Source organism: Nematostella vectensis, chromosome 13, assembly GCF_932526225.1.
Source record: "Nematostella vectensis chromosome 13, jaNemVect1.1, whole genome shotgun sequence".
NCBI classification, from domain to species: domain Eukaryota; kingdom Metazoa; phylum Cnidaria; class Anthozoa; order Actiniaria; family Edwardsiidae; genus Nematostella; species Nematostella vectensis.
In genome coordinates this window covers 13,423,240-13,450,648 of record NC_064046.1, presented here as the reverse complement: position 1 = coordinate 13,450,648, position 27,409 = coordinate 13,423,240, and the positions used below count along the sequence as shown (strand labels likewise).

The 27,409-nt window shown below is 36.1% G+C and overlaps 1 protein-coding gene and 2 long non-coding RNA genes across 16 annotated transcripts in view; 1 reads left to right on the top strand and 2 right to left on the bottom strand.

The window, feature by feature from the left end:
- The window catches only part of LOC116615271, a 46,158-nt gene that overhangs the window by 7,319 nt on the left and 11,430 nt on the right, over window positions 1-27,409 (bottom strand). The window contains exons 1-3 of one of the 2 annotated variants that reach the window (XR_004294850.2): window positions 16,755-16,833; window positions 15,765-15,841; window positions 15,467-15,512 (exon numbers count right to left, since the gene is read on the bottom strand). This is a non-coding gene — a long non-coding RNA (uncharacterized LOC116615271). Of the gene's footprint in view, window positions 1-15,466; window positions 15,513-15,764; window positions 15,842-16,754; window positions 16,834-27,409 lie in introns of those variants that run through there. The other variant, XR_004294851.2, reaches the window with a different exon arrangement.
- The window catches only part of LOC5508067 (histamine H2 receptor), a 34,634-nt gene that overhangs the window by 2,369 nt on the left and 4,856 nt on the right, over window positions 1-27,409 (top strand). Inside the window, exons 2-6 of one of the 13 annotated variants that reach the window (XM_048720542.1) lie at window positions 3,397-3,534; window positions 9,278-9,403; window positions 12,938-13,170; window positions 17,011-17,104; window positions 19,780-19,831. The gene's annotated coding sequence lies outside the window, so the exon portion shown is untranslated. Of the gene's footprint in view, window positions 1-3,396; window positions 3,535-5,014; window positions 5,976-8,139; window positions 9,190-9,277; window positions 9,404-12,937; window positions 13,171-17,010; window positions 17,105-19,779; window positions 19,832-22,401; window positions 22,719-24,069; window positions 24,216-27,409 lie in introns of those variants that run through there. The other 12 variants (XM_048720543.1, XM_048720544.1, XM_048720547.1 and 9 more) reach the window with 12 other exon arrangements.
- On the bottom strand, window positions 1,190-4,495 carry LOC125558962. The gene is made up of 2 exons (XR_007306202.1): window positions 4,387-4,495; window positions 1,190-3,463 (listed from the first exon to the last, which is right to left on the bottom strand). It is a non-coding gene; the product is annotated as an uncharacterized LOC125558962 (long non-coding RNA).

The following is a 27,409-nucleotide window of genomic DNA, read 5'->3' as shown; positions in this document are numbered from 1 at the left end:
GGAGGCGTTCTTTAGATAAGAGGCGTTATTTAGATAGGGGCGTTCTTTAGATAGGGGGCGTTTATTAGATAGTAGGCGTTCTTTAAATAGGGGGCGTTTATTAGATAAGAGGCGTTCTTTAGATAGGGGCGTTTATTAGATAGGAGGCGTTCTTTAAATAGGAGGCGTTTATTAGATAGTAGGCGTTCTTTAAATAGGGGGCGTTTATTAGATAGGAGGCGTTCATTAGTTAGGAGGCGTTCTTTAGATAGGGGGCGTTCTTTAAATAGGGGGCGTTTATTAGATAGGAGGCGTTCATTAGTTAGGAGGCGTTCTTTAAATAGGGGGCGTTTATTAGATAGTAGGCGTTCTTTAAATAGGGGGCGTTTATTAAAAAGGAGGCGTTCATTAGATAGGAGGCGTTCTTTAGATAAGAGGCGTTATTTAGATAGGGGCGTTCTTTAGATAGGGGGCGTTTATTAGATAGTAGGCGTTCTTTAAATAGGGGGCGTTTATTAGATAAGAGGCGTTCTTTAGATAGGGGCGTTCATTAGATAGGAGGCGTTCTTTAGATAGGGGCGTTCATTAGATAGGAGGCGTTCTTTAGATATGGGGCGTTCATTAGATAGGGGCGTTCATTATATAGGAGGCGTTCTTTAGATAGGGGCGTTCTTTAGATAGGGGCGTTCATTAGATAGGAGGCGTTCTTTAGATATGGGGCGTTTATTAGATAGGAGGCGTTCTTTAGATAGGGGGCGTTTATTAGATCATTTACGGTATCTTATCTTGTTCAAAAACAGTGTCACTAATTAAAAACTTGGTCGGGTCGGACGGCATTTTCGTTACCTTTAGGGATTTGAATATGTTATTTTGCATAGTTACGCCCATTTCATCTGAATGACGTTTTATTTTGGGGTTTTGCAGTGATTTTAATTAGTTGTTAAAACAACTTTTACCAGAACTATAAAATATTATTCTTTCATCTTACTTGCTTGTGACCCTACATGAGTAAACGTCCACCGAGGGATTTGAACAGTCAAATTCCTTGCGCACGAAAAAGAATTCTGTTTTTCAAACAGGGGTTAACTTGGTAATGGTAATTTTTCGATCTGGTATCGCTTTTTAGCCTTATATTTTGGACTTTGTACAGGAGATTATAATGACGTTTCCCCATGCAGGTTCACATTGATAAGATTTTGTTTTTGTTTTACCTCATTAAAAAGCTGCTAAAGTATGGCTGTTAAACTTTTTTACTATTTCTCATCTTCTCAATAATCGCTCTTCTCCCCTAAATATCTAGTATTGGCACTACTAGAACTAGGTGGTATTAGGCTGATTCCATCCTGACAACAATATGAATAATCTCTTACATCACTCACATTCCCCCTCAAAATATCCCTAAAGCCCACATAGGTCGGATTAATGGTAAGTTGTCAACTTCTGCGACAGGACCAAGCATTATGAGTTTATGTGCGTCAGGTTCGACAGAGATCGTTTCCTAGCGTGTACCATGAGGTATTTGACGATGTACTAATCAGAAGCAAACAAAGTTTAAGTTTTCTGAGAGCAGTAGAGAAAAATCGGGTTTTAACATATAAACTATTTCATTATATTAACGAAATCCTGTTGGCAGGCATTCACACGGTGTTTTACTTCTTTTTGAAAGATTTTAGCTCAAGAAGTATACCATCCTAATTATGTACATCTGTGCCAATTTAGACGTTTTGGATCATACAAAAAAATGTGTAAATAAAAGTGATAGCGTGAATGGGTGTTTTTATCAATTGAATAAGCCTCATCAGAGCCCAGAAATTGCGCTAGTGATATACAGTTTAACCTCCATTTCTCTCTCCTCTCCATGGTTATTAAACGACGGTATGAGTCATAAGTAAGTGTGCAGTCACTTTTGTTGTTGTACCAAAGCAACAGTAAGCAGTACTAACTAAGTCGAAACTTGCCATCTAGGAATATTTTTTTCACTTCGAAACTTTGTGCGTTATTTTTAGGCTTTTTATACAGAGTCACAGATTTCAATCGCTTTTTGTCCTTCAATTTTTATTAGAGTGAAACGGTAAATTGAAAGTTTTAAGTGCGGTTAAAATTGTGACCTTTATAATCGTAAAAGTAAGGCCATTTGTTATCAGAAGTAGTGATGTGTGCTCGCGCACGAACAGTCAACTGCCGATATCGGTTCCACTTCACCGCAACACACTAGATGAATGATGCACTGTGGAAACCATTGACCTCTTTCTATTGCTTGTTGTATAAACGAGAAGGGCCCTTTACTCTGGCTTTTAAATTCTGGCGCCCGGAAAACAGTAATTCGAGAGCCTTTCTTTATGCTGGTAGACTGGCGTCTTCTCTAACTTTGTGTTTAAGGGCACTCAGAGGCAAACATTCATTCAAAGTAACAAATGACTGATATAAATATACACTGTTGTTGTATGTTTGAGTGTTTTTTATAAACTCATGAAATAAACCATATCTTTGGGGCCAAAACACTAGGATGTCTTTTCCACTCTTTTGTGTGGACGACTACCTTATTGAAATTACACTTTGTTGCTTTACTTTATTTAAAGCAATGAAAAACCCAATATATTTTTCACAAATTTTCTACATCAAATGATGTCTCCTTCTCTTTAATAACCATCTTTAAACTTTAAAAAAAGTTTCAAAACCATCTTTCATTTTTCGCAACCAGGTAAAAGGTCCGGCTCGCGTCACACTGTTTTGTTGTATTGTTCTACGAAAACATGCGTAACGTAAGACTTGTGTAACACTGTTTTGTTGTTTTGTCCTACGAAAACACGTAACGTAACACTTGCGTGATACTGTTTTGTTTTTTTGTCACATGCGTAACGCAACACTTGCGTGACACTGTTTTGTTGTTCTGTACAAGGAAAACATGCGAAACGTAAGTAGGTGCAGAAGGGCTTTAAACGGTAACAACAGCGCAATTGACTTGATTGACTATCTATAATATATCATGTAGGCGGTGAGAGTGATGGACAGGTCCAACTATTTAACGATTTAAGCTGGCTTTATAACAATTAACTCAGAAAGAAGTCCATTTTGTGTATTTGAAGATATTGTTACTTGTTTTGCATTATACTATTAAAATCCTTGTTCTACGCGTATGCATTTCAAACGTAAAACAAACCGACCAAACGCTTTGGACAACAATTTGATACAACACACCATTTGAATAGTACGGTATTGAAAGAATACCCACACGTTCCAACCCTTTTATTTGGGCTGAGATTGTATGTTTCCTTCTTCTTTTGTTTTATCTCTCTCACAAGGTCGTAGAATAGAGGACGAGAGATTATTCACGTCTTGGTTGAGATGACAGCCGTGTATGCACAGCCGGAGAAAGTGTGATTTATCATTTTTCTAATGACCTTTTTGCACATGTAGGCGTGGAAGTATGCGCAGGTGATCCTAAGCTCCAAGTTTTACAGCGAAAAGTCGTGCTTGGCAAACGCTGAAACGGATAACCAGAAGGAGGTGCATTGAACCCCAAAAGTGTAAGATTTATGATCTTTCATCAAAAAGGTAAGATTTTATGATCTTTGATCAAAAGGATAAGATTTTATGATCTTTGATCAAAAGGGTAAGATTTTATGATTGTTGAGTTTATGCATATCTCCTTGAATGAAAATATGACTTCAAAAGTGTAAATTGGTAGGTAGGGTAGGGTTGTTTTGGTTGGTGAGGGTTGTGTTTAAGGCCATCTCTTTGCATCAGCTTTAGGTAAAGCTGGGTAAGGGAAAAGTTATGTTGAGTTCATAATCCCTTCGCGTTCACATTTACTTTCGGTTATCTTCGAGTACCCTAATGAACCAGAAGGGCTGTTTTTTTTTTTTTACATATTTGTTTTTAGATTTTAGCAAGGCGTTAATGTAAACAAAAATAACAACGCTAACAACGTTAAAGCATAAATTGGCACATTGTATTTTAAATGAGAGTTTTGTAATTGATTACTTTTGTATTATCTGATCTCTGCTTAAAGTATTGCCGTCAAATGAAAGCATTTTTGAATTTGCCATTCATTGTTTTTTCCATATTCATATTTCATCTAGCTTTCCTGAACGATGTATTCGGACTTTAATTGGAAACACAAAAGGAAAATGTGTTTTTAATTGCTGGAGTTGTTTAAGATAATATAAGTGCTATATTACTAGAGGGTTTTTTTATTCCAAATTTTCAATATTTTCCATTTTTATACTATTCCAATAAATAATACAATCAAGCAAAATGAAATAAAAATGTCGGCAGTAAAGTTTTTTTTAGCTAGAATGAGATTGAATTGTGTTACAAACACTATTTATTTTGTTATTTAGGAGGCGGTTTTTATTTGCGGCGGTTTTTATTTTATTTGTCCCGACCAAATAAAAAAAAACTTACCAGTAAATATATGGTAGCACTTTAGCTGTTTGGCTTGTAGGTTGTCTTATTCGAGGAGGGCAATAAATCAGCCACCAATTCCGTAACCTAGCTCTTCGCGTTGATAGAACTTGAAAATGTTTATAAAACAGGAGTATTGCCAAGGCTACCTCGATGGTCAAGGCAAGACAATCTCTACTTAGAAAATACAATCACGCCTTATCACCCAGCCGTGGCGTAATGGTTTTGTTGAATTTTGATATATAGTGAAAATAATCTGACAATCATCGCTAGGTAATAGCAAATTAATGTTAAAGAAGTATTTCTATTGGCGCACAAGTCACACACATCTAATAATAAGGCTTACTAACCCAGGCAGGTGAGAACTCGAGCTTTAGGGCGATTACATATCGAGGTTTCTCTTAACTGCGTGTAAAGCGATACCGCCAGGAAAAGAAGACAGTTATAAAGCACTAGATAACGCCAGATTTGTTCAAGGGAAAGGAGACGAAACGAGACAGGCAAGGAAATTATAAAGCTCCAGATAACGCGAGTTTTTTACAAGAGAAATAAGAGGACAAATGACACAGGGGAAAAGCAGTTACACAGCGCAACTTGTCCCTATTTGTAAGTATATAATCTGAAAGCATGATAGAGCCAAAGGCAGTTCAGAGTTTATCGAGGAAGCTATTGTTGGATTTTTAGTGGGTCTACTACCAATTAATCATTGACTAAAGTATAGTCTGGCTGGTTTGCTGTTCAGTACAATTAGGGAAAGTGGAGAAATGAACATAGAATTATTATAGTTCAAGGCATGGGCCTAAATTGTTGACAATCTACAGTTATTATCTCCCAACATGGTGTATACAATCAGCGTCAGCAATGTTGCCAGCATTGTTGGCACAGTTTGCAAGGAGCTATGTTGTAACAGGTCTTTGTAGAGTTGGGGTGTCTCGCTATTATCAATGCCTAATGCAGTTCTGCATCAATACCATTAGCCTATAGTAACCTCGAAGAGGATAGAGGCATGAGATAACATTTCTCTTTAACGCTTTATTTCGTTATATGTCCTTGTCAATATATGTTAACTACAAAAAGTCTAGTACCACTGTGTGTCACTACAGAATCATGCTTGGATTTATTAAACTCCCCGCGAATAGCTTAAAGCCGCATTGTCACCATTTTACTTCCAGTGGTCCGAAGGAAACCTCAACCGTTAAAAGACAAAAGAATCTATTAGAATCAGGTATATTTAACAGGCCATCCGTTCTAAATTATCAATCACATCCTCAAAGAAACTTCCAATAGACACACTGCTTTCAATTTTGAAATATTTTTAGTGTTTTCCGTTAAAAACCATCTGAGATTGTTACGTAATCGACCGGAAGTAAACTGGTGACAAGGCGGCTTTAATCTTGCAGGGGAGTTTATGTCTAGTCATGTGGAGTCATGATTACATCAATACTGCAGTTTTCAATGGTCTGCGAGCTCTCTACGACAATTTCCAACAGCTAAATTACCATCTGGCTTCCGTCATTCAAAATTGAGTTTTTATTTTTTAGCACTAATATACCTCTCCGCAAGCGCTGACCAACCAATAAGCACCAAATGTGAGTCCGTTTGAATGACGTAGACCAAAAAGCGGGTTAGCAGTTTTCTGCAGTTAGCAGTTTGATGCGAGTATGTCAGCCGTAAATATTCTAATTTAAGAACAAGTTGTAAAAACTAAGATATGTGGTGCGGGCAGCGCCTGCTAATGACAAAACTGTGCTTCCATGGTAACCAAGTAAAGATACTTTAGATACTATACGTATCAAAGCAACGAAATCAAGAAAACATCATTTGTCATCACTTAATCACATTTAAAGCACCAAAAACTATTTGTCTGAGAGAAATTTGCGGTGGCTAATGGTATGGGAGAGTTGGTGTATGGAAGCACAATATCTCATGTGGTTTGACGCGACTTAAGACGCATTGGAAATTATTGCCTATTTTTGGTTCATTTTTATTAAAAGTATTCATCCGTTTAAAAAAGTTGTCGATATGGTGGGTACAGCTGGGTCTGTTTGGATTTGTTTGTAAATAACTGGAAATAATTTTGGTTGTCACGGAGTGGCTGCGACCACAAACGTTATGTAAAAAAGATAGAAACATAAAACCATTTGAATTATTTTGAATTCTGGCGAATTTTAATATATTATGTGAACAAATTCAAGTGTTAACAAAAGAGCAAGGTATTAAACTTTTCACTCCTATACGCCCTGCGACGCTCAGGAATTAAACATCATAAATGCTAAAATAAGCATCACCAGAACCGGATACCTACTCAGAATAGGCATCTTTTAAATCGCATCCAAGCAATGTGATAGAAATATAAGTGATCTTATAAGAATATCACCTTTGGTTTCTTACTTAATCGTAGTAACTTTATCATACAGCTATGCTACCGGCGTTTGCCCGAATAAGTTATAGTAATAACGTACTAATAGTTTCCGTACGGCCCGCGCACTCGGCTAATAAGAGTATTTATCAATAGATACAAAAAACATAAATCTTTCCGCGCTTGAAGAATAACAGGTGTACTGCATGCGGAGCGCAACAATTTCTGCCAGGAAATTGTATATTTTATTAGTCACGTGGTATTGCTAACATTGGCAATGTCTTTTTGGTGGTGTTTCACCTTTTCATGAGGTGTTTTTTACAACGAATGCGCTCGAAAAAAAAGGGAAAAAAGACAATTTATTAATGACTCGTTATTATGATTGGTAATGTTTATGGAAATGTTATTCAGCATTTTTAGATATCAGAACGTGTCTGCTCATGGGTAAATACACTAAAGAAGCAAATCCGTGCGGATGTCAACACCAATCAGCCTGCAGTTATTATCTTTCGAACAGGAAGGTAGCGCCCAAGTAATCCCGGATCTTAGAGTCTAATTATTTCCAACACAGACAAATTCTCAACAAAACCTAAGCAATGAAACCTTAACATGATAAGACGTCTATTTTTGTGACGTTTTTGCGACGTCTATGACTTTCTGCAATAATTCGTAATCCTTTAAATGGCTAGGATACTGCTATTTAAATTTTTTTATTTATATTATTAATTTTTTTTAAGACTTTTGAAAAAATATGTGATGTTGCCATCTCTATCGTATTACTTTTAATAATTTATTTTTTAATTATTTGAAAAAAAGAAACTTTTCTTTTTCCTTCAAACATCCATTGATTCATAAAAATGATTTTTTTCTGTATCCTCCACACATTTATATCTAAATATAAGAGTTAAATCGATTTGATATTCTTTTGGTCTCTCTAGTCGATTATCCCCGCTTTTGGCAATACAAATATCTTGTTAACAAGCTTTATTTAGTACGTATATTGTTGAATCTGGTATTCTCTGCAATGCGCAAAACCTTGTATACACTGCTAACAATACAATACAATAATTTATTTAATGTCGATATGTGTGGGGAGTAGTTAGTAGTTAGCCAGTATCTACCAAGGTCGGTGAGCTCATGATTCATACGCTCAACAAAAACACCTCCGCAACATTTAGCTCTCCGTTATATTAAACAATCCACACACATCCGTTAGTGACGTCACACTCGTGATAGAGTTCACCTGATACTCAGCGCTAAATAGGGGATTTGCGCTAAGAGATCACGTGACCTTTCTGGTTGGCAAATTCAAAACAAAATAAACAAACAAAAAAATTCAGAAATGAATGCACCCGTCACACCAGAAAACGACAAAAAAATAAAATCTTTAAATGAAACTAAACTCTTTTTGAAAGCAAAGAATTCTGGCGTTTTAACTAAGCGCTGAATAAGTTGCTTTTGTTGCTGTTATTTTTCCGCTAAAAGGCTGAGCGCGCGCTAGTTTGCCACACAAAAAGTCACTTGATCTCTTATTAGCGCAAGTCTTCTCTTCCGCATCCTACAGTTTCACTTTGTAGTTGGTTTGGTAGATCAGTTGTTTTACTTGTTGTGGTGGTTATTTCAGTGTTTGGTTTATTTTTAATCTAATACATCTGTTGCTAAGATATTTTTTTTTCAGTTTTGCCAATTTGTTTTTCTCCTGTTGTATTAGATTGCCGGGGTTGTTTGGATTCTCGTGTTTTGTTGTTGTTGTTTGGGTTCCACTGTTTTGTCGTTGTTGTTTTGTTAAATGGATTACCCGTGTTCGTATTTTTTGTAGTTGTCGGTGTCTGCTTGTTGAACAAAAGCAAGGAAAGAAGCGTTCGTTCAAATATCAACCTAAAGGTCTTTTCTCTGATCAAAAAAACTCATGGTTTCATTATCGGAAGTTCTTATCAGTTAACCGCTGACCATTACCTCACTAAAGGTGAAAATGAGAAAAAGATACAAAACTTGCATAACCTCTCTTAAAAATATACCGCGCGCGCCCACCGATGTATTTACGAAACCCCATAGCCAAGCTGGGACTAACCACAAGCAATTATAAGGCTCTGTGCGAAAAGAAAGCATTGATTGCTTCATTAAGTTAAAAGGCCATATAGCATCTCATACAAACTTAGATGACTATAAACCCAACAAGAGTTAATTAAAGAACAGCGGCCACATTGTTATCGGCAACTCCACGCAATGTAAAGACCTCATTACAGAAACGAGTTAATTTAAAATACATAAATGGAGAACTTTGACGGACACAGGCGTCACCATAATTGATTTCCAGTTTGAAAACAGATATTAAATTTGAACTGTTAAGAACAAACCCTTCAGTAAAAACAAAGGCAAAGTAAGCGTAATTTCGGAAGCTTCGGGGCGTTTGGGAGTAGAGATATCGAACTCTTAGAAGCATGGTGCGTTTTCTAGAAACACCTCTTGACATCATGCTGAAGTTTCCGCCAAAAACACTAAGATTTGTGATTTTTTTCCCCGTTAATGCAGTTGACGGTGAGCGAGACGCGCTTCACAGAGTGACGTTTGGCAAGCATTTTAAAGGGAGCCTGTACATTGAATCGACACAAAGACAGAAGGAAAAGCGAACAGAAGGCAAGTCGGCGAAACATAAAGGTACCTCTTCAAGTAACCTCAGTCAATTTGTGTCCAAGATACTATTTAGATTGAAGTTAAAGTGAAGTGTTCGAATTGCTTTGGGGGATTTGAAATTTGGGACCAGACTTTTCTATGTCAAGCTTCGAAACTCTGATTCTCAGTCAAAACTAGTTAAAGGTGCCGAGTTATAAAGAAAAGCATGACGTGTGTTGAACATATAAGAAGGAGCGCATCTTCCATATTAATGGCATTCTTTTTCCCTAGATTTATAAAAATAAATAAGCGATGGATGCCGTAACATATATCATTTTTGTTACTAGGCTAATTATCATTCGAGGGCTTTGATTTAGCTTCCATGAAATCCACAAAAAAGAAGGAAAACGACTTATATTTCTTTCTTAATATTCAGCAGAAGGAAATATAAAACTCTTTTTGTTTTGTCTGTGGCATTGGTTAAAAATTCTATGAATTATCACATTTTCTGTTTATTTCCATTAGTCAATGTAGAATGGAATTCACAAAAGAAATGTTTATTGAATGATCAAACACGACTTTTTGATTGCTCGAAATTGAAAGCATGAGACATTAGTCCTGGTCTCGCGTGTCACCGCATTTAATAAGATGCGTGCCGGATACAGTAGAACCCCGCTAAATCAAACTGAGATCACCCGAACACCCCCTAACATCAACTCAGATAACTCGAACACCCGCTATGTAGCACTCAAATAACTCGAACACACGCTTTTCGAACCCGGATAACTTGAATATCCCGCTTACTCGAACTCAGGTACCTCGAACTCCCTGGAAACTCGAACTCAAATAACTTGAACTCCCTGTTTACTCGAACTCAAATAACTTGAACGCCCCGTTAACTCAAATTCGCAGATAACTCGAACTCAAATAACTCGAACTGGGATATCTCAAATTCCTCCCTAACTCGAACTATTTTTCGTCGTACATTATTCTCGTTATCCCTCAAAATTTGAAAACTTAAACTAAACACCATCAAATATATATAGGTAACGATAACATAATATCAACGATAAAAATAGGTAATAAACGATGCTCATGATTTTTTTGAAACTATGAGTAGTAAATGTGTATTATTCAACCGCTCGAATTCGGGCTAATTTTTCTTCTGTCCCCAGCACTTTGCATTTTAACTTAACTCTTGAAAAAGTGTAGAAGTTCCCGCGACATGACAGGACTGTATACGTGATAGTGATGTGTGACTGACCCCACATGTAAATACGAGATGTCCCATGTGTACACGTGACGAGATGTAGTGTGATTGATGTTATATGTGTATGTATGACAATGTTGTGTGACTGATATCACATGCTACGTGGCGAGGTGTTGTGTGACTTATGTTAGATGTGTATTTGTGACAAGTGTTGTGTGACTGATGTAAGATGTGCGTACGCGAAAATATACCTGTATACTACCTGACAAAGTCTATTGTGTGACAGATATCTGTGCATGAAGTACCTGAATATTGCAGTGGTATGGGTAAAAATAGACATCTTAAATTAAACATTAAATATCTATGTTATAGCAGGGAAAAATATTTTTTCTCTATTTATGTATACATTATCTTTTTTATCAGCATCCTTTATTGCTTATTTTATCGGCCAAGAGTTTTGTTTAAAAAAAATAAAAATATTTCGAAGAAGGCTATTCATGCTTTGAGAAATTGGAAGTCAAAATTTACAAATTTAAAAGAAATTGATTAAGACATCTCGGGGGAGGTTTGATTTTTTTTATTCCACAATGACTGAAAAAAGTTGTCTAATCCTTGATGCGGGTAATCGACAAAAAAGAACATAGAAGTTAATAAACATTACGGAAGTACACAGCGCTAATGAGAAAAAAGTTTAGCGGGGCGCTTCTAATCTTAGAATCTAATGAAAGTTGCTAAATTGTTCCTACTGCGTACATCCAGCCGTGGTCCTTCGAGCCGGATGTAATTTTTTATGCCTTTTTTTTCTTCTTGATTTTGTTTACTTATTAGAAATTCTAGTATTTTTTTCATTTACTTATATATTAGCAGAAAAAGCGAATGATATTGAATGAGCAATGACTTACGGCAACCTTTTTGATAATCAATCAATTACCTAGCTTTATTTTTATTGCCAGTGACTGGTGTTTACGTCAGCCTCAAAAAAGCAGACAAAACCTAACCTAACCCTAACCTAACCCTATCTAAAAGCATTCAACGGTATTTAAAAATGGAGGTGGTTGGGTAGAATAAAAAAACGACCTCTAATTCAGAAATCTCCTTTGTTATAAAAGGATACAAAAAACGACTACTACTTAACCTTTCTTTATCAGTCAAACTTTAGGCAACTTTCCCTTTGTTTTCACGTGTTTTATATACTTTTATATTAAAACGGTAGTTTATCTGGTGTTTCCTTGTTAACAATCTGTCAAATTGCCTCAAGGGAATTTGAATGTTGTTTTATTGTGGCACATTATTTGTATTTCAAAAAACGAAATCACACAGATTCGTCAAAAAGAATTCAATTATGTTTCACCAAAATGTCAACACGAAAATCAATCAACATCTAAATTAATTTATAGGTATCTTTATGAGTCCTTTCCTTAATAAAAGGAAAACAAAAAAATATTACAGTTTTTCTTTAAAAGTGACTATTATTCAGCATATTTTATTGCTGAAATGCATTTTAGTTTTGCCTTATTTTTGGCACTAGAAATCTTAAACAAAAAAGACAAAAATACCATTGGTTTGATTCTAAAGTAGCTGTTCCTTTTTCGTGGCATATTGGATGGCTAATTGTTTTACAGATGATCTATATGAGACAAGGCAATTTCCTTTTAGGGTATTCTGTGTTCCTTTTAGTATCTTCGATACCAAACCTAAACACTTGCAAGCCTAGAAATGATAGTATACTATTAGATTCAGTATCCTAGCTTTGTGTGGGGTGATCAAAAAAATGATTTGGCTATTAAATTCCCCTTGGCGTGCGGCTTTTCGTATGCGATAAATTTTGTCGGTATCGTCTTTGAAAACTAAAACGCATTGTATACTAGACACCATGTTTACCTAACTTATGAGTTTTTGTAAAAAAAATAAAATCGTGCGAGTTCTCGTCAAATTGTGTTATCGATGCCCATGGTTGGAAGAGTGAAAGGTGGTTTGGTTACTGGTTCCCCAATTTGCAAATCGGTCATCAGAATAACTTTAAGAATGACATTAAGTGATGTGGCGCCGTCTCTAGAACAAGCGTGGGTACGGCACTCACTTTCATTGCCGCTTGTATTAGAATCAAATACTCATTAAAATTGCCAATTATTACTCAATGCTTAACTGAATGATAATAGATACATTGGTTCCACGAACGCGGGAAATGCTTTCAACGTCACGTAACATTTTGGCGGTGAAATAGTAAAAGGCGCGGTAAATCAAAATACTTGATGGAATAGAATGTTTGGTGGTCGATTATTCTAGATATCCTATCTTCATAATTAGCATAATCGTATTGATAAGATAAGACGTCGAAAGTTTTATTGACTTGGATAATTGGGGTTTAGGTTGCTGTAGGGTAACAGCGTTATTAAATCGACAAAGTTTGCCGATTGTCACCCTGGCTCGGAGCTCTAAGAAGTCTTCGAGGGATTCAAGAAATCGTTGCTCATTACTGAACAAACGACTTTGTCAATTTTCCTGTCACGATAAAGATTTGGGCTGGCAGCACCAGTGCTGAAAGTTGAGAGACTCCAAATAGACAACGCGTTCCCCGTAAAAACAAACACAAACTCACAAGGTGAGAAGCGAAGGTTTGCGACGCACTTGTGTAAATCCCTCATTCACTTTAAGTACAACGATCAATTCTAAATATTTCTTCTCTGTAAACGATGCCGATCGATTTCATTTCACTCTTGTTTACTGTTCATTTCAGTATAACAACAGGCGCTACGATTTTAGGAAACCCTGATAGCTCCGAGAACGTGGTCTTACTTATCAATTGCATTAAATCAGCATATTCATAATCTTATAAAACCATCTATTTTCTCTCTCAAAAAATATAGTAAAATTCGAATTTTAAGAGCTTGATGATTTTTTAATTTAAAAAAACCTGGTGTTTTTTTTTCTTCAGATATTGAAATTCCCAACTTAGTTTAAGTACAAAATGAAACAATCGTTTCTTTAAACAAAATCGCACAATAATAAGACGTTAGAAAGTGAGAAACGATTTTAGTTTGAGTGGATTTCAAGTCAACGGTGTCGAAGTTAAACGGTGCTGAGATTATTTCCTTATCCAATTCAATAACAGAGATTCACAGTAATCAGAAAAATTGAAAAAATAGGCATCACGATTACCGTCCATTAGCGCTAAAACTCAATTTGACCGCCGACTAAAAACTCCTAAAACCCTCACGAGTGGCGGAGTGATTTTATCTTGGTCGAGATTCATGAAAGCCCTGACTAGACATTGGTTACGTTATGGTCAACTGGTATTACACATGCTAAGTATACACTCAGCCATGTGTACATAGGTAAGGCATTGTACCCACAACCCTGTAATATCGAACGAACCACTCCCTTGGGAGACCGCGACCGATTTGGGAGGACAATAAAACTCCGTTAAAACGGAAACCGTTGGGACTAGTGACGCGGTGTCCTTTTCAAGCGGGTTAACAGAAAATATGGCATTTTCTTTCATTTTTATATACTGTCCCGTGTTGCTAGAGGAGGGTTCCCCTTTTTTCGTTTTGAACTTCACAACGGTGATTCCACTGCACTAAATGATCTTTACTTTTACGTTCCCGAAAGCGATCACTTATAACAGTCACCTTTCTTACTCTCTTAGCTTTCTGGCTACATAACCCTAGAAGTCAAGAATGATTTCTATGGCTTATAGTGGCACAGACATTTTTCTTGATCAAAAGATTTTTTTGTGGTAAGTAAGTTTTAAAGTGATAAAAAAAAAATAGCTAACAAATCTCGGGCCAGCTTTGTTACCTTTTTTGAAAGGAGTGAAACATTACAAAAGTCAATTCTTGTAACCGTCCATTACGATCTCTCGTCAAAACTTAGGCTGTCACATCGACTCCACTTGAAGTTGATCCTAGATGCGCGAATTTAAAGGGTATGGCTAATGACAAAAAACATGACTATGCAAAAAACAAAGCTAAAAGCAGAAAAAAAAAAATTTGTGGGATTGAAGTTTGATAATAACGAACCTAGTTTTACTCTCTAGTTGAACCAGTTTTAATCGGTAAAACAGAGGTGGCCACCTTAAAGAAAAAAAACAAAACTTCCCTGCAAGATAATATCATCCTCCATTACTTATTCGGTTCACTGTTATTATGAGGACATAATTTGTGAAGTTTACTTTTGTGGCCTAAGGTCGAAATCCCCCCACCACTAACTATAGTAAATCTATATACCAAGAGTTCTAATGTTGGTGCCATATTTTCATTAATGGATAGCAAGTTTCATAATATTAACGGAAGCTAGTTTTATTCTTATTCAACCAGTTTTAATTTAAATAAGTACGATAGTCACAAATCTGTACGTATCTAGTTATGAATGCATGGATAAAAACAAAATAAAAAAAGCTCCTTCAAGGATTCAGTAAGCACAAAATTTGGCTATCAAAAGGCTAGACCTATAAAATGGCCTAATCCGTTAAGGTATTGGTATTAGAACTTCGAGATGCAAAATTAAATATGAAAAACTGGTTTGACATTTAAAATCTGGTTTGATTATATTATGAAAAGGACAAGATCTGTGTCGGTATCATCGCTTGTATATTTTGACTACGGTAACCGTGTCACAGACCAGCAATCATTTTTTTAAATAAATTATGTCCGCTTTATGTAACCGAGGCTTAATTTGTATTAAAAGCAAAATTTCTTGTAAACGTTTGTTTGGCGCTCGACATAATTATAACGTAAATAATACGTCTGCAGCTTATTATTGTACAATAGAAAAAGTTTATTGTTTTCCTTACTTAGTTTAACCATTGCTCGTAGAAATTGCCAAACAAAATTTCGATAATCATTTTTTATTCCTTTCATAGTCTAGTTAGAGAGAGGGTAACATCATGCGCATACCTTCTCACTAAAGGCGTCCTGAATGGTCCAAGTTTTTCTTTAATCACTGCAAAAACAGACACATTATTGCAATTACTTCGTCCGTCAGAAATACTGCGTGAAAATTATCTAACAACAAGAGCTTATTTCGGGGAGTATATATCATTTATCTAACACTAAAGTGAAGTTTGGTAGGATAAAGGCAAGTCAAATTTTATTTTTCTATCCCATTAAGGGTGATTTTATGCTTCATCAATTTGTTATCGGTGATAGGAAAACATTCCCTGGAAGATATACCTTATATCCTTTAGGTAATTACCTCTCGGGTGGAACCAGGGGCTTTCCATGCACACCTAAAGGGACCGCAATAATTGACGGAAATGAAAAGCGCGAAGACTGAAATAAAAAGAAAAATATTTACTGTGGCTGCGCCGTCGTGTCTCGTTTGAGAGCTTCATGTTAGAAACTAATCTGATGGGGCTCCGCAGGCAGAAAAAGAGATACTTATAATCGACATTGCCTTTTGGCACCGCTATAAAGCCCTTTTTACCGTGACATTATTTCTGGCGTTGGCAAGCTGATAGGTGGCTATGCCTCACAAAAATGCACTCGAAAAGCTATTTATGAAGATGTGGCGACTCAGATATTACTCGATCCATATTGATCAATCTATAAAATCTTTTAAAATGACGTGGATTTCTGCTATACCATTTTAAAGCTTGTCAAAGTCTGAAAAAGTAATGTCTTATTAGTTTTGGCGGGCGCCAAACAGGCACGGACGACTGGGCTTTATTTCTTTACTTTCATGTCCATCTTTTAAGTATATCGCTTTGCAATTAATTTCATAATTACTTAATTCGAACGGTTTAACGTATTATTTTTGGTACTGACTAACTTTTATAACCAAAAAAGCCAAACCAAACCAAAAAAAAGAATGATTTTGATAAATAGTTTATATGATGGGTATTATAAACGAATATTTTACTGCATTCGGCGGTGCATTTGCTATTGAAGAAAAATATATTTATTTCACCGGATAAATAGAAAGAAACTGTTTTAAAAAACGCCTTAGGTGTCTTGTTTCATTTGCCGTCTTTTGGTGCAAAACAACGAACAGTTTTCGTAACGAGAGAGTTATAGGGCGTGGTCTAGCATTTTCAAGCTTTCTGTTTGTGACGAATAAGAATAACGCTCTAAGGCATATCCAAGCAAAATATCAATGTGTTACATTACGACGCGCGCTAGCGTGGTCACCTTCACAGTTTTGTGAAGTCAATCAATTAAACCAATAGGAATGTGAAAATCTTACTTTTTGAATGACATTTGCTTGAGTGAACCTCAGAACATGACGGAATCTTCTTATTTATGAATCTCGTGCTGGCATGCTGATTGGTTAGCTTTCTTGAAACGTTGTCTTGGTTGCCACAGTTTCCTGTTTACCCTATCTTAGGCAGGGAAGAAAGTTTACTAGGTACACCTTTCCTCATAGGACACGGAACAGTGCCACTCACAGAGTGTTGTGTTGCTCGTTTGGTTTATACTTACATTGGCTTATTCCTCCTTAGATTACTATTATTTCAAAGGAGTGAGGTACACAAGACAAAATTCTTCTGTATAAAACCTGGTTCTCCTTTTGCGATTGAGTCTTTTTCTGGAACGGTAAGGAAGATTACTTTATCACAACAACAACAACAAAAATCATAGAAAAATGTTATAATTGGTAGGGATTGTCATGAACGGATGAAAAAGCAGCTTTACAGCCGTTACGCAGCTTTACGCAGCTTTACAGCCGTTGTGCCAATGCCTACATGAAAACAAACAGCAAAAAATTTGGAACACAGTTTAAATCTATTTGAAAAATGCAATCAGCCCAAATGGCAAGAATGCAAGTGAGCCTTCGGTTTTAGAGTTGTAATTTGCTATTTGGCCTTTTTACTTTTTAATGACAACGTTTTTGGGTGTATATCCAAAACCGAAGCAGAACAAAACTCAGATCATGTTTTAGTATTGTATTTTGATGAAGGTGGGCTTAAGGTCGGAGGGGCAAATTTTGTGAATACTTTGAATTGAATTTTGTAAATACTTTGAATTGAAAAATATTTTATAAAAAAACTGTATGTAAATTATATACTTAGTCCGATACAGTCAGTGGAAAACATTTTATTTGTGAAATCCATAAGGATATTCAGTTCTTCAACTTGAAATAACGATGTCACTTCGGCTAAAAAACTCATCTTAAAGAAGAGAGACGGAGACGAGGCGCGCGCTAGGTAAGGGAAAGGATGGATTAGGGAGGACTCCTTTCTTTACATCCGCTCCATCCTTCTCTCCAGGCGCACGGGGTCTATCCCTCATCTCGCTACGCAGGCTAATTAAAATGGAGAAATCCTCAATTCCCTGATTTTCCTGATCATGTTTGCATGGTCATTTTTAGCTAAACAACACAACAAAGTGAGGATATTGGTTGTCACAATGGATTTTACCGGGGATAAAATCGACCAAGTAGATGTTGAACACGAGTTCCAAAACGATTGTATCTAAAATCAACTTAGTTTTTATTCAAGAATAATCATTTTTAAACCGTACATTAATTGCGTGCAAGGAATTTCTATTCGACAAATTTCTATTTAACAAAAACTGGTGAAACTCCAAAACGTGCTTCTCAGAGAACCACATACTGCGGATATGACGCATGGATTCAAAGTGCATTCTTCAATAGAAACTAGGATTCAGCACTTAGTAATACATTCTGCCCGATAGGGGGGACTTGCTCTAAGAGATCACGTGACCTTCTGGGTGGCAAATTCAAGCCAATAAACACATGAATGACGGCGTCTGTCACGCCATAGACCAAAATTATTTTTTTTCAATTGAAATTAACTTTCTCTGAAAATGTTATTTTGCCGCTAAAAGCCTAAGCGCGTGCTAGTTTGTCGCTCAAAAGCTGACCCTCTAGCTCCGCTTCTTGTGTTCACCATAAAACGGTGTTCACCCCTAGCTACGCGCCTTAAGTTCACCATATAATGGTGTTCACCCCTTGCTACGCGCCTTGAGTTCCACCACATAATGGTGTCGACCCCTAGCTACGCGCCTTGTGTTCACCATGTAATGGTGTTCACTTCTAGCTACGCGCCTTGTGTTCATCATATAATGGTGTTCACCCCTAGCTACGCGCCTTGAGTTCACCATATAATGGTGTTCACTTCTAGCTACGCGCCTTGTGTTCACCATATAATGGTGTTGGACTCCTGAATGACAGATTGCTTTTACTTAGAGGTAAAACCTTTTTCCTCTTGGAACTAATGAGAAACGGAAGACATCAGGGAGATCTTTAAATCGGAACCAAGAACCATAGGGTATCATAAAAAAAATGGATTACGCGGAAATAAACACTAAATTAAGGTTTTTGATGGCTCTTTTTTCGAAATAGCGTACATTGGCAGCACCAAGAGGATAATGTGAAATCGATTTTAAGTATATTTTTATTGAATCTATTTAAAATAGACTGACATCATGCATATAACTTTTTTTTAAAAAATATCAGTTTCATTAAAAATAAGTTCTACCTTGTATATTAATTTCCTTATAACAATATGATCATGATTAATCGAAGTTTTGAGAATAAAAGGGATAAGTTTTTGGATTATAAATAAGTAATGAGTGTTTTTTTTTCTTTTTTTTTTTCAATTTCCTTTAACCGAACAGATTTACTTATTCTACTACTAGGCAAATATTTTCGCAAATATTTTCAATGAAAACACCACAAATTTAGCGGAATTATCAAACTTAGAACACCATGGTAAACATTCTAATTAACCATAAAACCAACCTTACTCACAAGGAGTTTATTTGCTTGATTAAAAATCACTTTCATCTAAAAAATCGCATTCACCTTCGTATAAATATGCGAAGTTTATTTTTTTTTTTTAAAGGAGGAAGTAGCGACTCCCGATATATTATTGGCTTTGAATGACAAAAGTTTGAAAAAGTCCTGAGGGGGTTGACGTAAAGACAATAGGGACATCTAACTTATGAAGTTAAAAGCCTAGTGATTCACCTGCTATTTTCCGCATAGACGAACGCTTATTATTTGAGAAGCTACGTGCTATTTTGGCAAGACTCAGATAAAACTTAAAATCCCGAGACAATTTCCCTTTCAAAGGCGAATAGTTTAATTTTCTTGATCTAATTTGTCTGATAGCGTTCGTTTTATGGCGTACGGAGGTCCAGGAGTAAATCTATGTCAGTAGCCGTTTGGAAGTCATGTAACACACGTATGTGGTAAATGCTTGAAGATTAACAAAGACTCATGTTAAATACTCCTCTACCAACAGCACTCTCAGGCTAAGAGATCTGAAGTCTCACGGCGAGAATATTAAACTAAAGGTGAGGAAGCTATCTGAGATTCCAAGTGTTTAACAATACGTATTGAGAGCTCTATATTTTTGACCACATAAAGCGAGCCAATATGTTTTTACTTTTACCGTGCAAAACAACTGCTCAATCCACTGAAGATATTTACTCGCATATGTTTTAGTTGATTCTTGCGAGTTTGGAATATGTTTTGGAACTTAATAACTTGAAATAGTCTTTTCAACGAAGTGTTCATGACAGCCATTATTACATTAGAGGGTGTGTCGCCAGAGAAGAGTGATGTAACAAGAAATTTTCGTCCCTATTAATCACGATTTTAATAAAATAACATGAAACGGACTAAATTATGTTGGACTTATGTTTATCACAATTTTTCTTTGGTTTGTTAAAACCGGCTAAAAAATGTTTATCACAATTTTTCTTTGTTTTTTTAAAACCGGCTAAAAATATTTTTCTTCATATGGTGTAAGGATCCGTGTTGTGACCAACTCTTGAAGGTTATATCCTGGTTACCATAGAAACAACACTTTTGGCAAATAAAAATACATTTATTATCTCATGTCCCACTCTATATTTTTCTCTATAATGCTTCCTATATATTTCATATGATTTTGCTTTACAATAACCGAGCGTTTAGTTTAAGAAAAAGAACTTTCCAAAAAAGGTTGTGCGGCAACTCAAAGGAGCCAAGGTATCCTGTTAAATGACATTGGGTTTTATACTTTAATAAATGTTTTCTGGAGGCCGCTTTTGCGATCCAGACCAATTTGAGAATTCCTGCACACGTCATAGTTTTATCAATTATAAACACTTTATTGTCTTCGCATGTCAGTCCTAGCTTTTCGCTAAACACTTTGGTCATTAAGAATGATATTGCTGTTTGCCCACATTGATGACATAACTTCTATTTTAGTGAATTTTTGTATCCCTATTAATAAATTCAGTCAGTTCCGACGTACAACAAAGTGCTTTTTATCGACATGTCAAAGGTCTGGTGACAGTGTGGCTTTAAACAGATGAGCGTGTCGGAAAGAGATGTATCCTCAACGGCTTGAGTGTACCGCAGTGTAAAAATAGCATTTATGTAAATTACGAACTACTTTCACAAAAAGAGATAACTTGCCCCTACACCTTTCCCGAAGGCGACGGTGATATACTTATTACGTTGTCAGGACCAAATAAGCGATGGTTGACTTTATTAGAAATGCATGTGGCAGCCAACACGAATCCAAAAAGGAAACCGTTCTAGATTCCGTGGAGCCCGAGGAGTCGAAAGTAGAAATTGCTTGACCTCTCTTAAGAATTAAAAGTTAGCTAACCGAACTAGCCAAAATTGATAGGAACTAGCCGAACTAGCCACTTGATAGGTGCCCATTGGAATTGAGATATATTTCCCGTCTTTTTTTCTCATCTCAGTTTTCATGATACAGAAAGCAAATAGAGCGGTTTACATGTTCATGATAACAAGTGTAATCTCACTGCTTTATGTTACGCTCAGTTGAGAACATGCTATCTAACGCAACAATCTAACCTTGGAATTCGAAAAGCGTTTATGGAGTGTGGTCAATGAATAAGGAAGGTACCCAATCAGATTTTCCGATTTTTTTTTTAAATTCTGGACTATACCTTTTATCTATATTACTCTCTCTTTTAAATATTAAATTTTCAGTTTACGGACTCATTTAGAAAAAAAAAAATCGTGATTGCTTTTCCCTTTTCTATTTCCACCAAAGAGAATAGTATACAATAGCTTCAATCTTTTAAAATTGGCAAGCACAATTTTTCAGACATCATTACAGTCTGATATCTGTAATTATATCCCTAAGCAGAAAAGGCAATTGTTCAATGTCACTTTCTGAGAATTTCGTGTTTTCTATGAACATTGTTTAGCCAATCTCTTAGGTTGGTCTGACCGTATATAATCCACAAACCATGTAATGCCTAAGGCGAATCGTTCATATTTTGAATCTAACCAGGAAGCTTCTAGTACACGCTTTCCTACAAATTTTCCTATAAACTTCTTTGGAATAAAGAACTTATAGCGTTGCAGCTTATATAATACTGGTCAGAAAAAAATGACTAATATAACCCAAGTGTTTCTGAGTGATTACCCAATTTATTACTGAATATTCAATTGCTAATGAGAACGTCTAAAAGAAAGTAATAAATGGCATATTCTCTCTAAATATTGTTTCTCTAAATTGAGGTTTGTGTCTTTGCATGACATCTTTATCTGTAGGAACACACTCGATTTTCACAATTATTGAAAAAAGGAAATGACATTGGCTTCTTTTTCAAAGACATATATCTTAAACACAGCGGGTTGTTAGTGTGACATATGAGAAATTGGTAAGCAAAATGCTTTTACCGTTCGATTTTTTTAAAGCATTTTGGACAACTTTGTTTTTTAATATTGCGTTGTTTTCTTCTTTCACGCGGACAATGTTTTTATTGATGCAATAACTTGAAGAGTTCTCTAAAGTCTGTATTTTCAGATTTTCCTCAATTTCCTTAAAGAAAAGTTTGCTGTTAAAATTGGATATCTTCTCTGAGCCCTCCTTTTGTTATAAAGAAACATATCAGTAAGTTTGTTTCAAACAATTATTCCATCGATAAGCTGTTAAGATGGGTTAGCAAATTACCGTATTTCTTATTTTGAGATAGTGTATGAAATATTTAGAACACCATGAGACCGTGGCATTAATTATTTTCCTTGTCAACAAGATATTAGCTTTACTGTTGTCATCAACAAAGGCGAGCTGCCCGTACGGAAGCTTTCACAGACCACTCGTTCGTACACATCTTCATTGTACACTCGATGAGTGCGGCTCAGTAAAATAAAAAACTGTGAAGCTAAACGCACTAGGAAAAAACCTGCAAACATTACATCAAGGAGAAGGTTAGGAAATTTCATTGTGTTGATATTCAATCAAGTACAATTGCTGGTTTTATTTGGATTTACTTTAATGTAAATTTATTATTACCCTGGTTAGATTACTTCAAATTCAAAGTGTAATCAAAGTGCTCAAAATGGTTTTCTTTTACTCGCCATATTTATCTGTTCAGTGATTCAAGTATTTTTAATATATGTATATATATATAAGCATAATACAATCACTGCACATGACCAACAACACTCAAAATGTTTGGTTTTCCTTTGCTCCCAGCAAAAAATAAAATAACTAATCGAATTCTTTTCGACCATATTTTTTATAGATTAGTTATGGTATGTTATATACATATTGACCGTGACGAAAAGTCGAAGAAAAGTGTATTTTTATCTAATGATTTTTTAAACTTCTACCAGCCTTCTGGTGAAAGTGGTTTGTGCGGGAAAATAGTGAACGTGCGAGTGCGGTTTATCTTATTAATCTCGAAGAGAGCCCTCTCACGCTAAACAAATCCACTTAATTTCCGCAAGAGAGAACCTGTCTTTTGTTCAAAGGAAATAGAATTAATAAAACTTCGCCCTTAAACATCAATCCGGACGAGAGTTTTTAATGTTTTTTTTTTGTTGTTGTTGTTAAGCTTTAAACAACATTTTGCTGTTTACCCGTCGTTGAGTAATAATATTTTTTATGACTCAATGGCAAAATATGAGAAAAACAAACTCTACATAAAATATATTACAAAAAAACTTGAGAAGGACGTAACCTAATTTTTTATATTAAATGAAAGGATTGTTTAAGGCAACACGAAAGTCTACTGTCTGTACATACGTCGGTGACGGAATTTCGAAAAAAATTTAGCAAATCGAAATACATAGGAAAAATCAAAACAAAACTGAGTTAAGAGGCATTGAGTGATTCAGTGTGAAAAAACGAGCAAACTTATGGCCGCAAAAAAAATGAAGTAGGATAAATATATGTACTTCACCAGAAAAGGTGAATAAAAGTAGCAGTTGAATATGCCACCGTTCATATTCTTGTATAAGTTAACAATATAGGCTTCCCAGGAAGGAAAAAAGACAGACAAAAACCAATGTCAACCTCCGATATTTTTAGTCTTTTAGTCGACTCAACTGGACAAATATTTAAAACTTCCTGACATTTTGCCTGTCAACACTCACGCAACCGTCCATTTGCTCGGTTAAAACCACAGCCAGCTTTGTTTAAGTAAAAAATATTTCATTTGACTTTTTGTACGAAAAAGCAAAAGGGACTGTCGCATAAGAGATTTTTTCCTCGAACAAATGGCTAGTTAAATAATAACTACTTAGCGACTTATAAACTATTTCCTTCAACTAAGCCCTTTGTGTCCCTTGTAGTCTGAAGGAAATTTTGGTTGCATTCATGGGTGATTTAGGGACATTCGACAAGTTATTTTAGCTACGTCGGCAACCACCAACCGTAGACACTCGGTATTTCTATAAAGAATACAAACTGAGTAAGAAAAGGTAAGTTTGATGGTACAAACAGCAGCTGAGAAAAGAATTTCGTGCTAAAGTGCGAACATTAACCGATATGAAAATTGACCTCACGTTTTAAGGGATGATTTGATTGCTCTGATCACAACACCCTTGTTCAATAGTTATTCTGCTTTCTGTCTAATCATTTCACTAATTATCATTGAATGAATTCATTGGCAAACTAAAATTTCAAGCACATCGGGTGCATACAGGCAAGAAGTAATATTATAAGGAATTTTACATGTTATAGTTGACGATTGATACGATTGACAAAGGCCGAATGTCCGTTATAAGGAGGTCCATCAAGCATGACTAACTCTTGTGACACACTGATGGTACGATTGACAAAGGCCGAGTGTCCGTTATAAAGAGGTGCATCTAACATGACTAACTATTGTCACACACTGATGGTACGATTGACAAAGGCCGAGTGTCCGTTATAAGGAGGTCCAACTAACATGTCTAACTATTGTGACACACTGATGGTACGATTGACAAAGGCCGAGTGTCTGTTATAAGGAGGTCCATCTAACATGACTAACTATTGTGACACACTGATGGTACGATTTGCTAAAGGCCGAGTGTCCGTTATAAGGAGGTCCATCCAACATGACTAACTATTGTGACACACTGATGGTACGATTGACAAAGGCCGAGTGTCCGTTATAAGGAGGTCCATCCAACATGACTAACTATTGTGACACACTGATGGTACGATTGACAAAGGCCGAGTGTCCGTTATAAGGAGGTGCATCTAACATGACTAACTATTGTGACACACTGATGGTACGATTTGCTATAGCCTGCGGAGCAAGCTGAAAGTGTTGGGAAAGAAGAGAGCCGGAGACGAGGCGCGCTTCATCCGCGCGGGGTCTTTATTTCACCTTCCCCAGCCCTTTGCGCTTGCTACGCAGGCTAGATTTGCTTATACAAAGTGTCAAACACCAAGGTTATGTGCTATGGCATTGTTAACGAGAGAAGAGGCCTCTGCCTCTAAAGACTCCTATATCAAGAACAGTTTTGAATGTCCAAATAAAGAGACTCATTTGTTCTTTATCGAGTTTCAACCTGCGCAAGGACAGCTTATAGATACAGAACTGTGATGTGGGGCCCTTATGGTTTCCTTATTTTCACGGATTCTCCTGTACAATTTTGAACCGTATTCCACAAAACAAGTTAACGGGAATATGACTGGGTTGATCATTGTTTGCATAACTATTTGTGGAGGTTTCCATCAGTTTCTATTGTGATCTAACTGTTTTATCAGATAACTTGTCAAACGTGGCGCTAGATAAACGAGACTAATGTCTAGTGATGTCTTTCAGTAACTTCCATTTTACAATGCAATTTGAAATTTATCTAATTAAGTGTCTTCCACTTCCTGTACACACTTTTTATTCATCCGCTCTGAACCTTTTTTATAAGAAAATTATGCCTGAGATTTCACCAAATTTTAAGAACATGAGGCTCAGATAGTAGCAAAATTGAACATTTGTATAATTCTGTTCATAATAATTCATTGGATATTATTTTATTTGTATATACTTATATAGAACATTTTCAGCCTTTAAATGCCCCAAAAATAAGAAGGGCCCACCCTTTACCGAAAATCGTTCCATAAAAAAGACGTGCCGCCTTTAGAGGGAGAAATGCTGACTGCAAAATATTTAACGGAGAGAAATTATTGGGTTCCCTTTGGTGTAAGCCTGGGCCGAGAGCATCGCCTAAGCAAGCACTAAAACGATGCGCCCACCGTCAAATTATTAGCAAACGAATCGATCCACCAAGTGAATTATTAACATTAATATTTTGCGGAGCACGACACGAGAAATTGACTGGAATTCTCCCGACATTAAAAAGTCAGCCGCCATTTTGTCCTCGTAGAAAAATACCAAGTGTGAGCAAGGATCATTTTTATCAGCCGAGAACTTTTGCCGATATTTTCGATTAAAATTTGTTAAATCAAAGTGCATAACTTTGTTCCAGATGGTTATTTATAGATCTTCGATATTAAATAAAAACAATAATGATGTTAATGACTAGGACTTTTGACAAACAACGCGAGCTCTTCTTGGCTTCGCTGAGAACTTAAAGCGACCGCAATGAACCCTGGGGATTCTAACCGTTCGCGATCTCCGAGATATATACCTATTTCAAAAAACGTTGTCAGTGCGAAACGGCAAATGGCGATTGGCAAATGGCAGTTCTAGGACCGAAAGGAACGATCAATGTATGTCTCTGACATTGCTAGACTTTATTTAACACCTTTAATTTTACGAATGATTAGTACCCAGAAGCACCGTTCGGGCTTAGAACTGCCATTTACTATTTGCCATTCGCCATTTGCACTGACAATAAAAAAAATTGAAATAGGTGTATACATATAATATCAAGATCCGGGATTACTACCTACTTCAGGCTTATTTATATTACGCGCTAGTAAGGCAATACGTCTTTTTCGCTCATATTTCATTTAAATATTCCATTTCTCATGATGACTGGTCAATTTTTTTTTTCTAAGAGCTTAGGCTGACATTTTGTCATTCTAGAAATATATCAAGCACGAGAAAGCATCCATTTCCATCGGCAATCGGCGATACTTTCCATTGAATTTGATAATTGAGGTATACAAATATGGTTCTAGATTGTTATTTCGAGGTTTCTATGCACGATTTAATATTCTTCATTCATTAATCAAATAATGACATAGTTGTCGCCGACTAGGGCTCTACTTTCCCTCCCCTCCCTAGTACACAAATTGGTCTACTGGGTGGAGTAGTTCAACTGCTCACATGGGGGTGGGGCTTGTGAGTATTTAGTGTCAGCTATGAACTGGCTAAGAAGGCGATAACAAAAAATGCTTACGTTTCAGCACCGGCGCTTGTTGACATACCAGTGCTGGTTTTAAATGATTTTGAAATATCTTTATTTTAATTCAAATTTGTATTCAAGATAGCTGTTAAGCTTGGTTGATTTGATGTGGAAAAAATTGACTGATATCTTTGGAAACGGACCCTGATCATACCAAATAATAAATAAAAGAAAAAAGGAAATGAAGTGACCCGAAATTGAAAAAAAAAATAAGGGACAAAACAGAATTTGATTTCGTAACTTGTGATGGTATCATATCTTTTCCCCAAACCCTTTACTGTATTATCCATGATCTCTTGTCATCTTTTCGG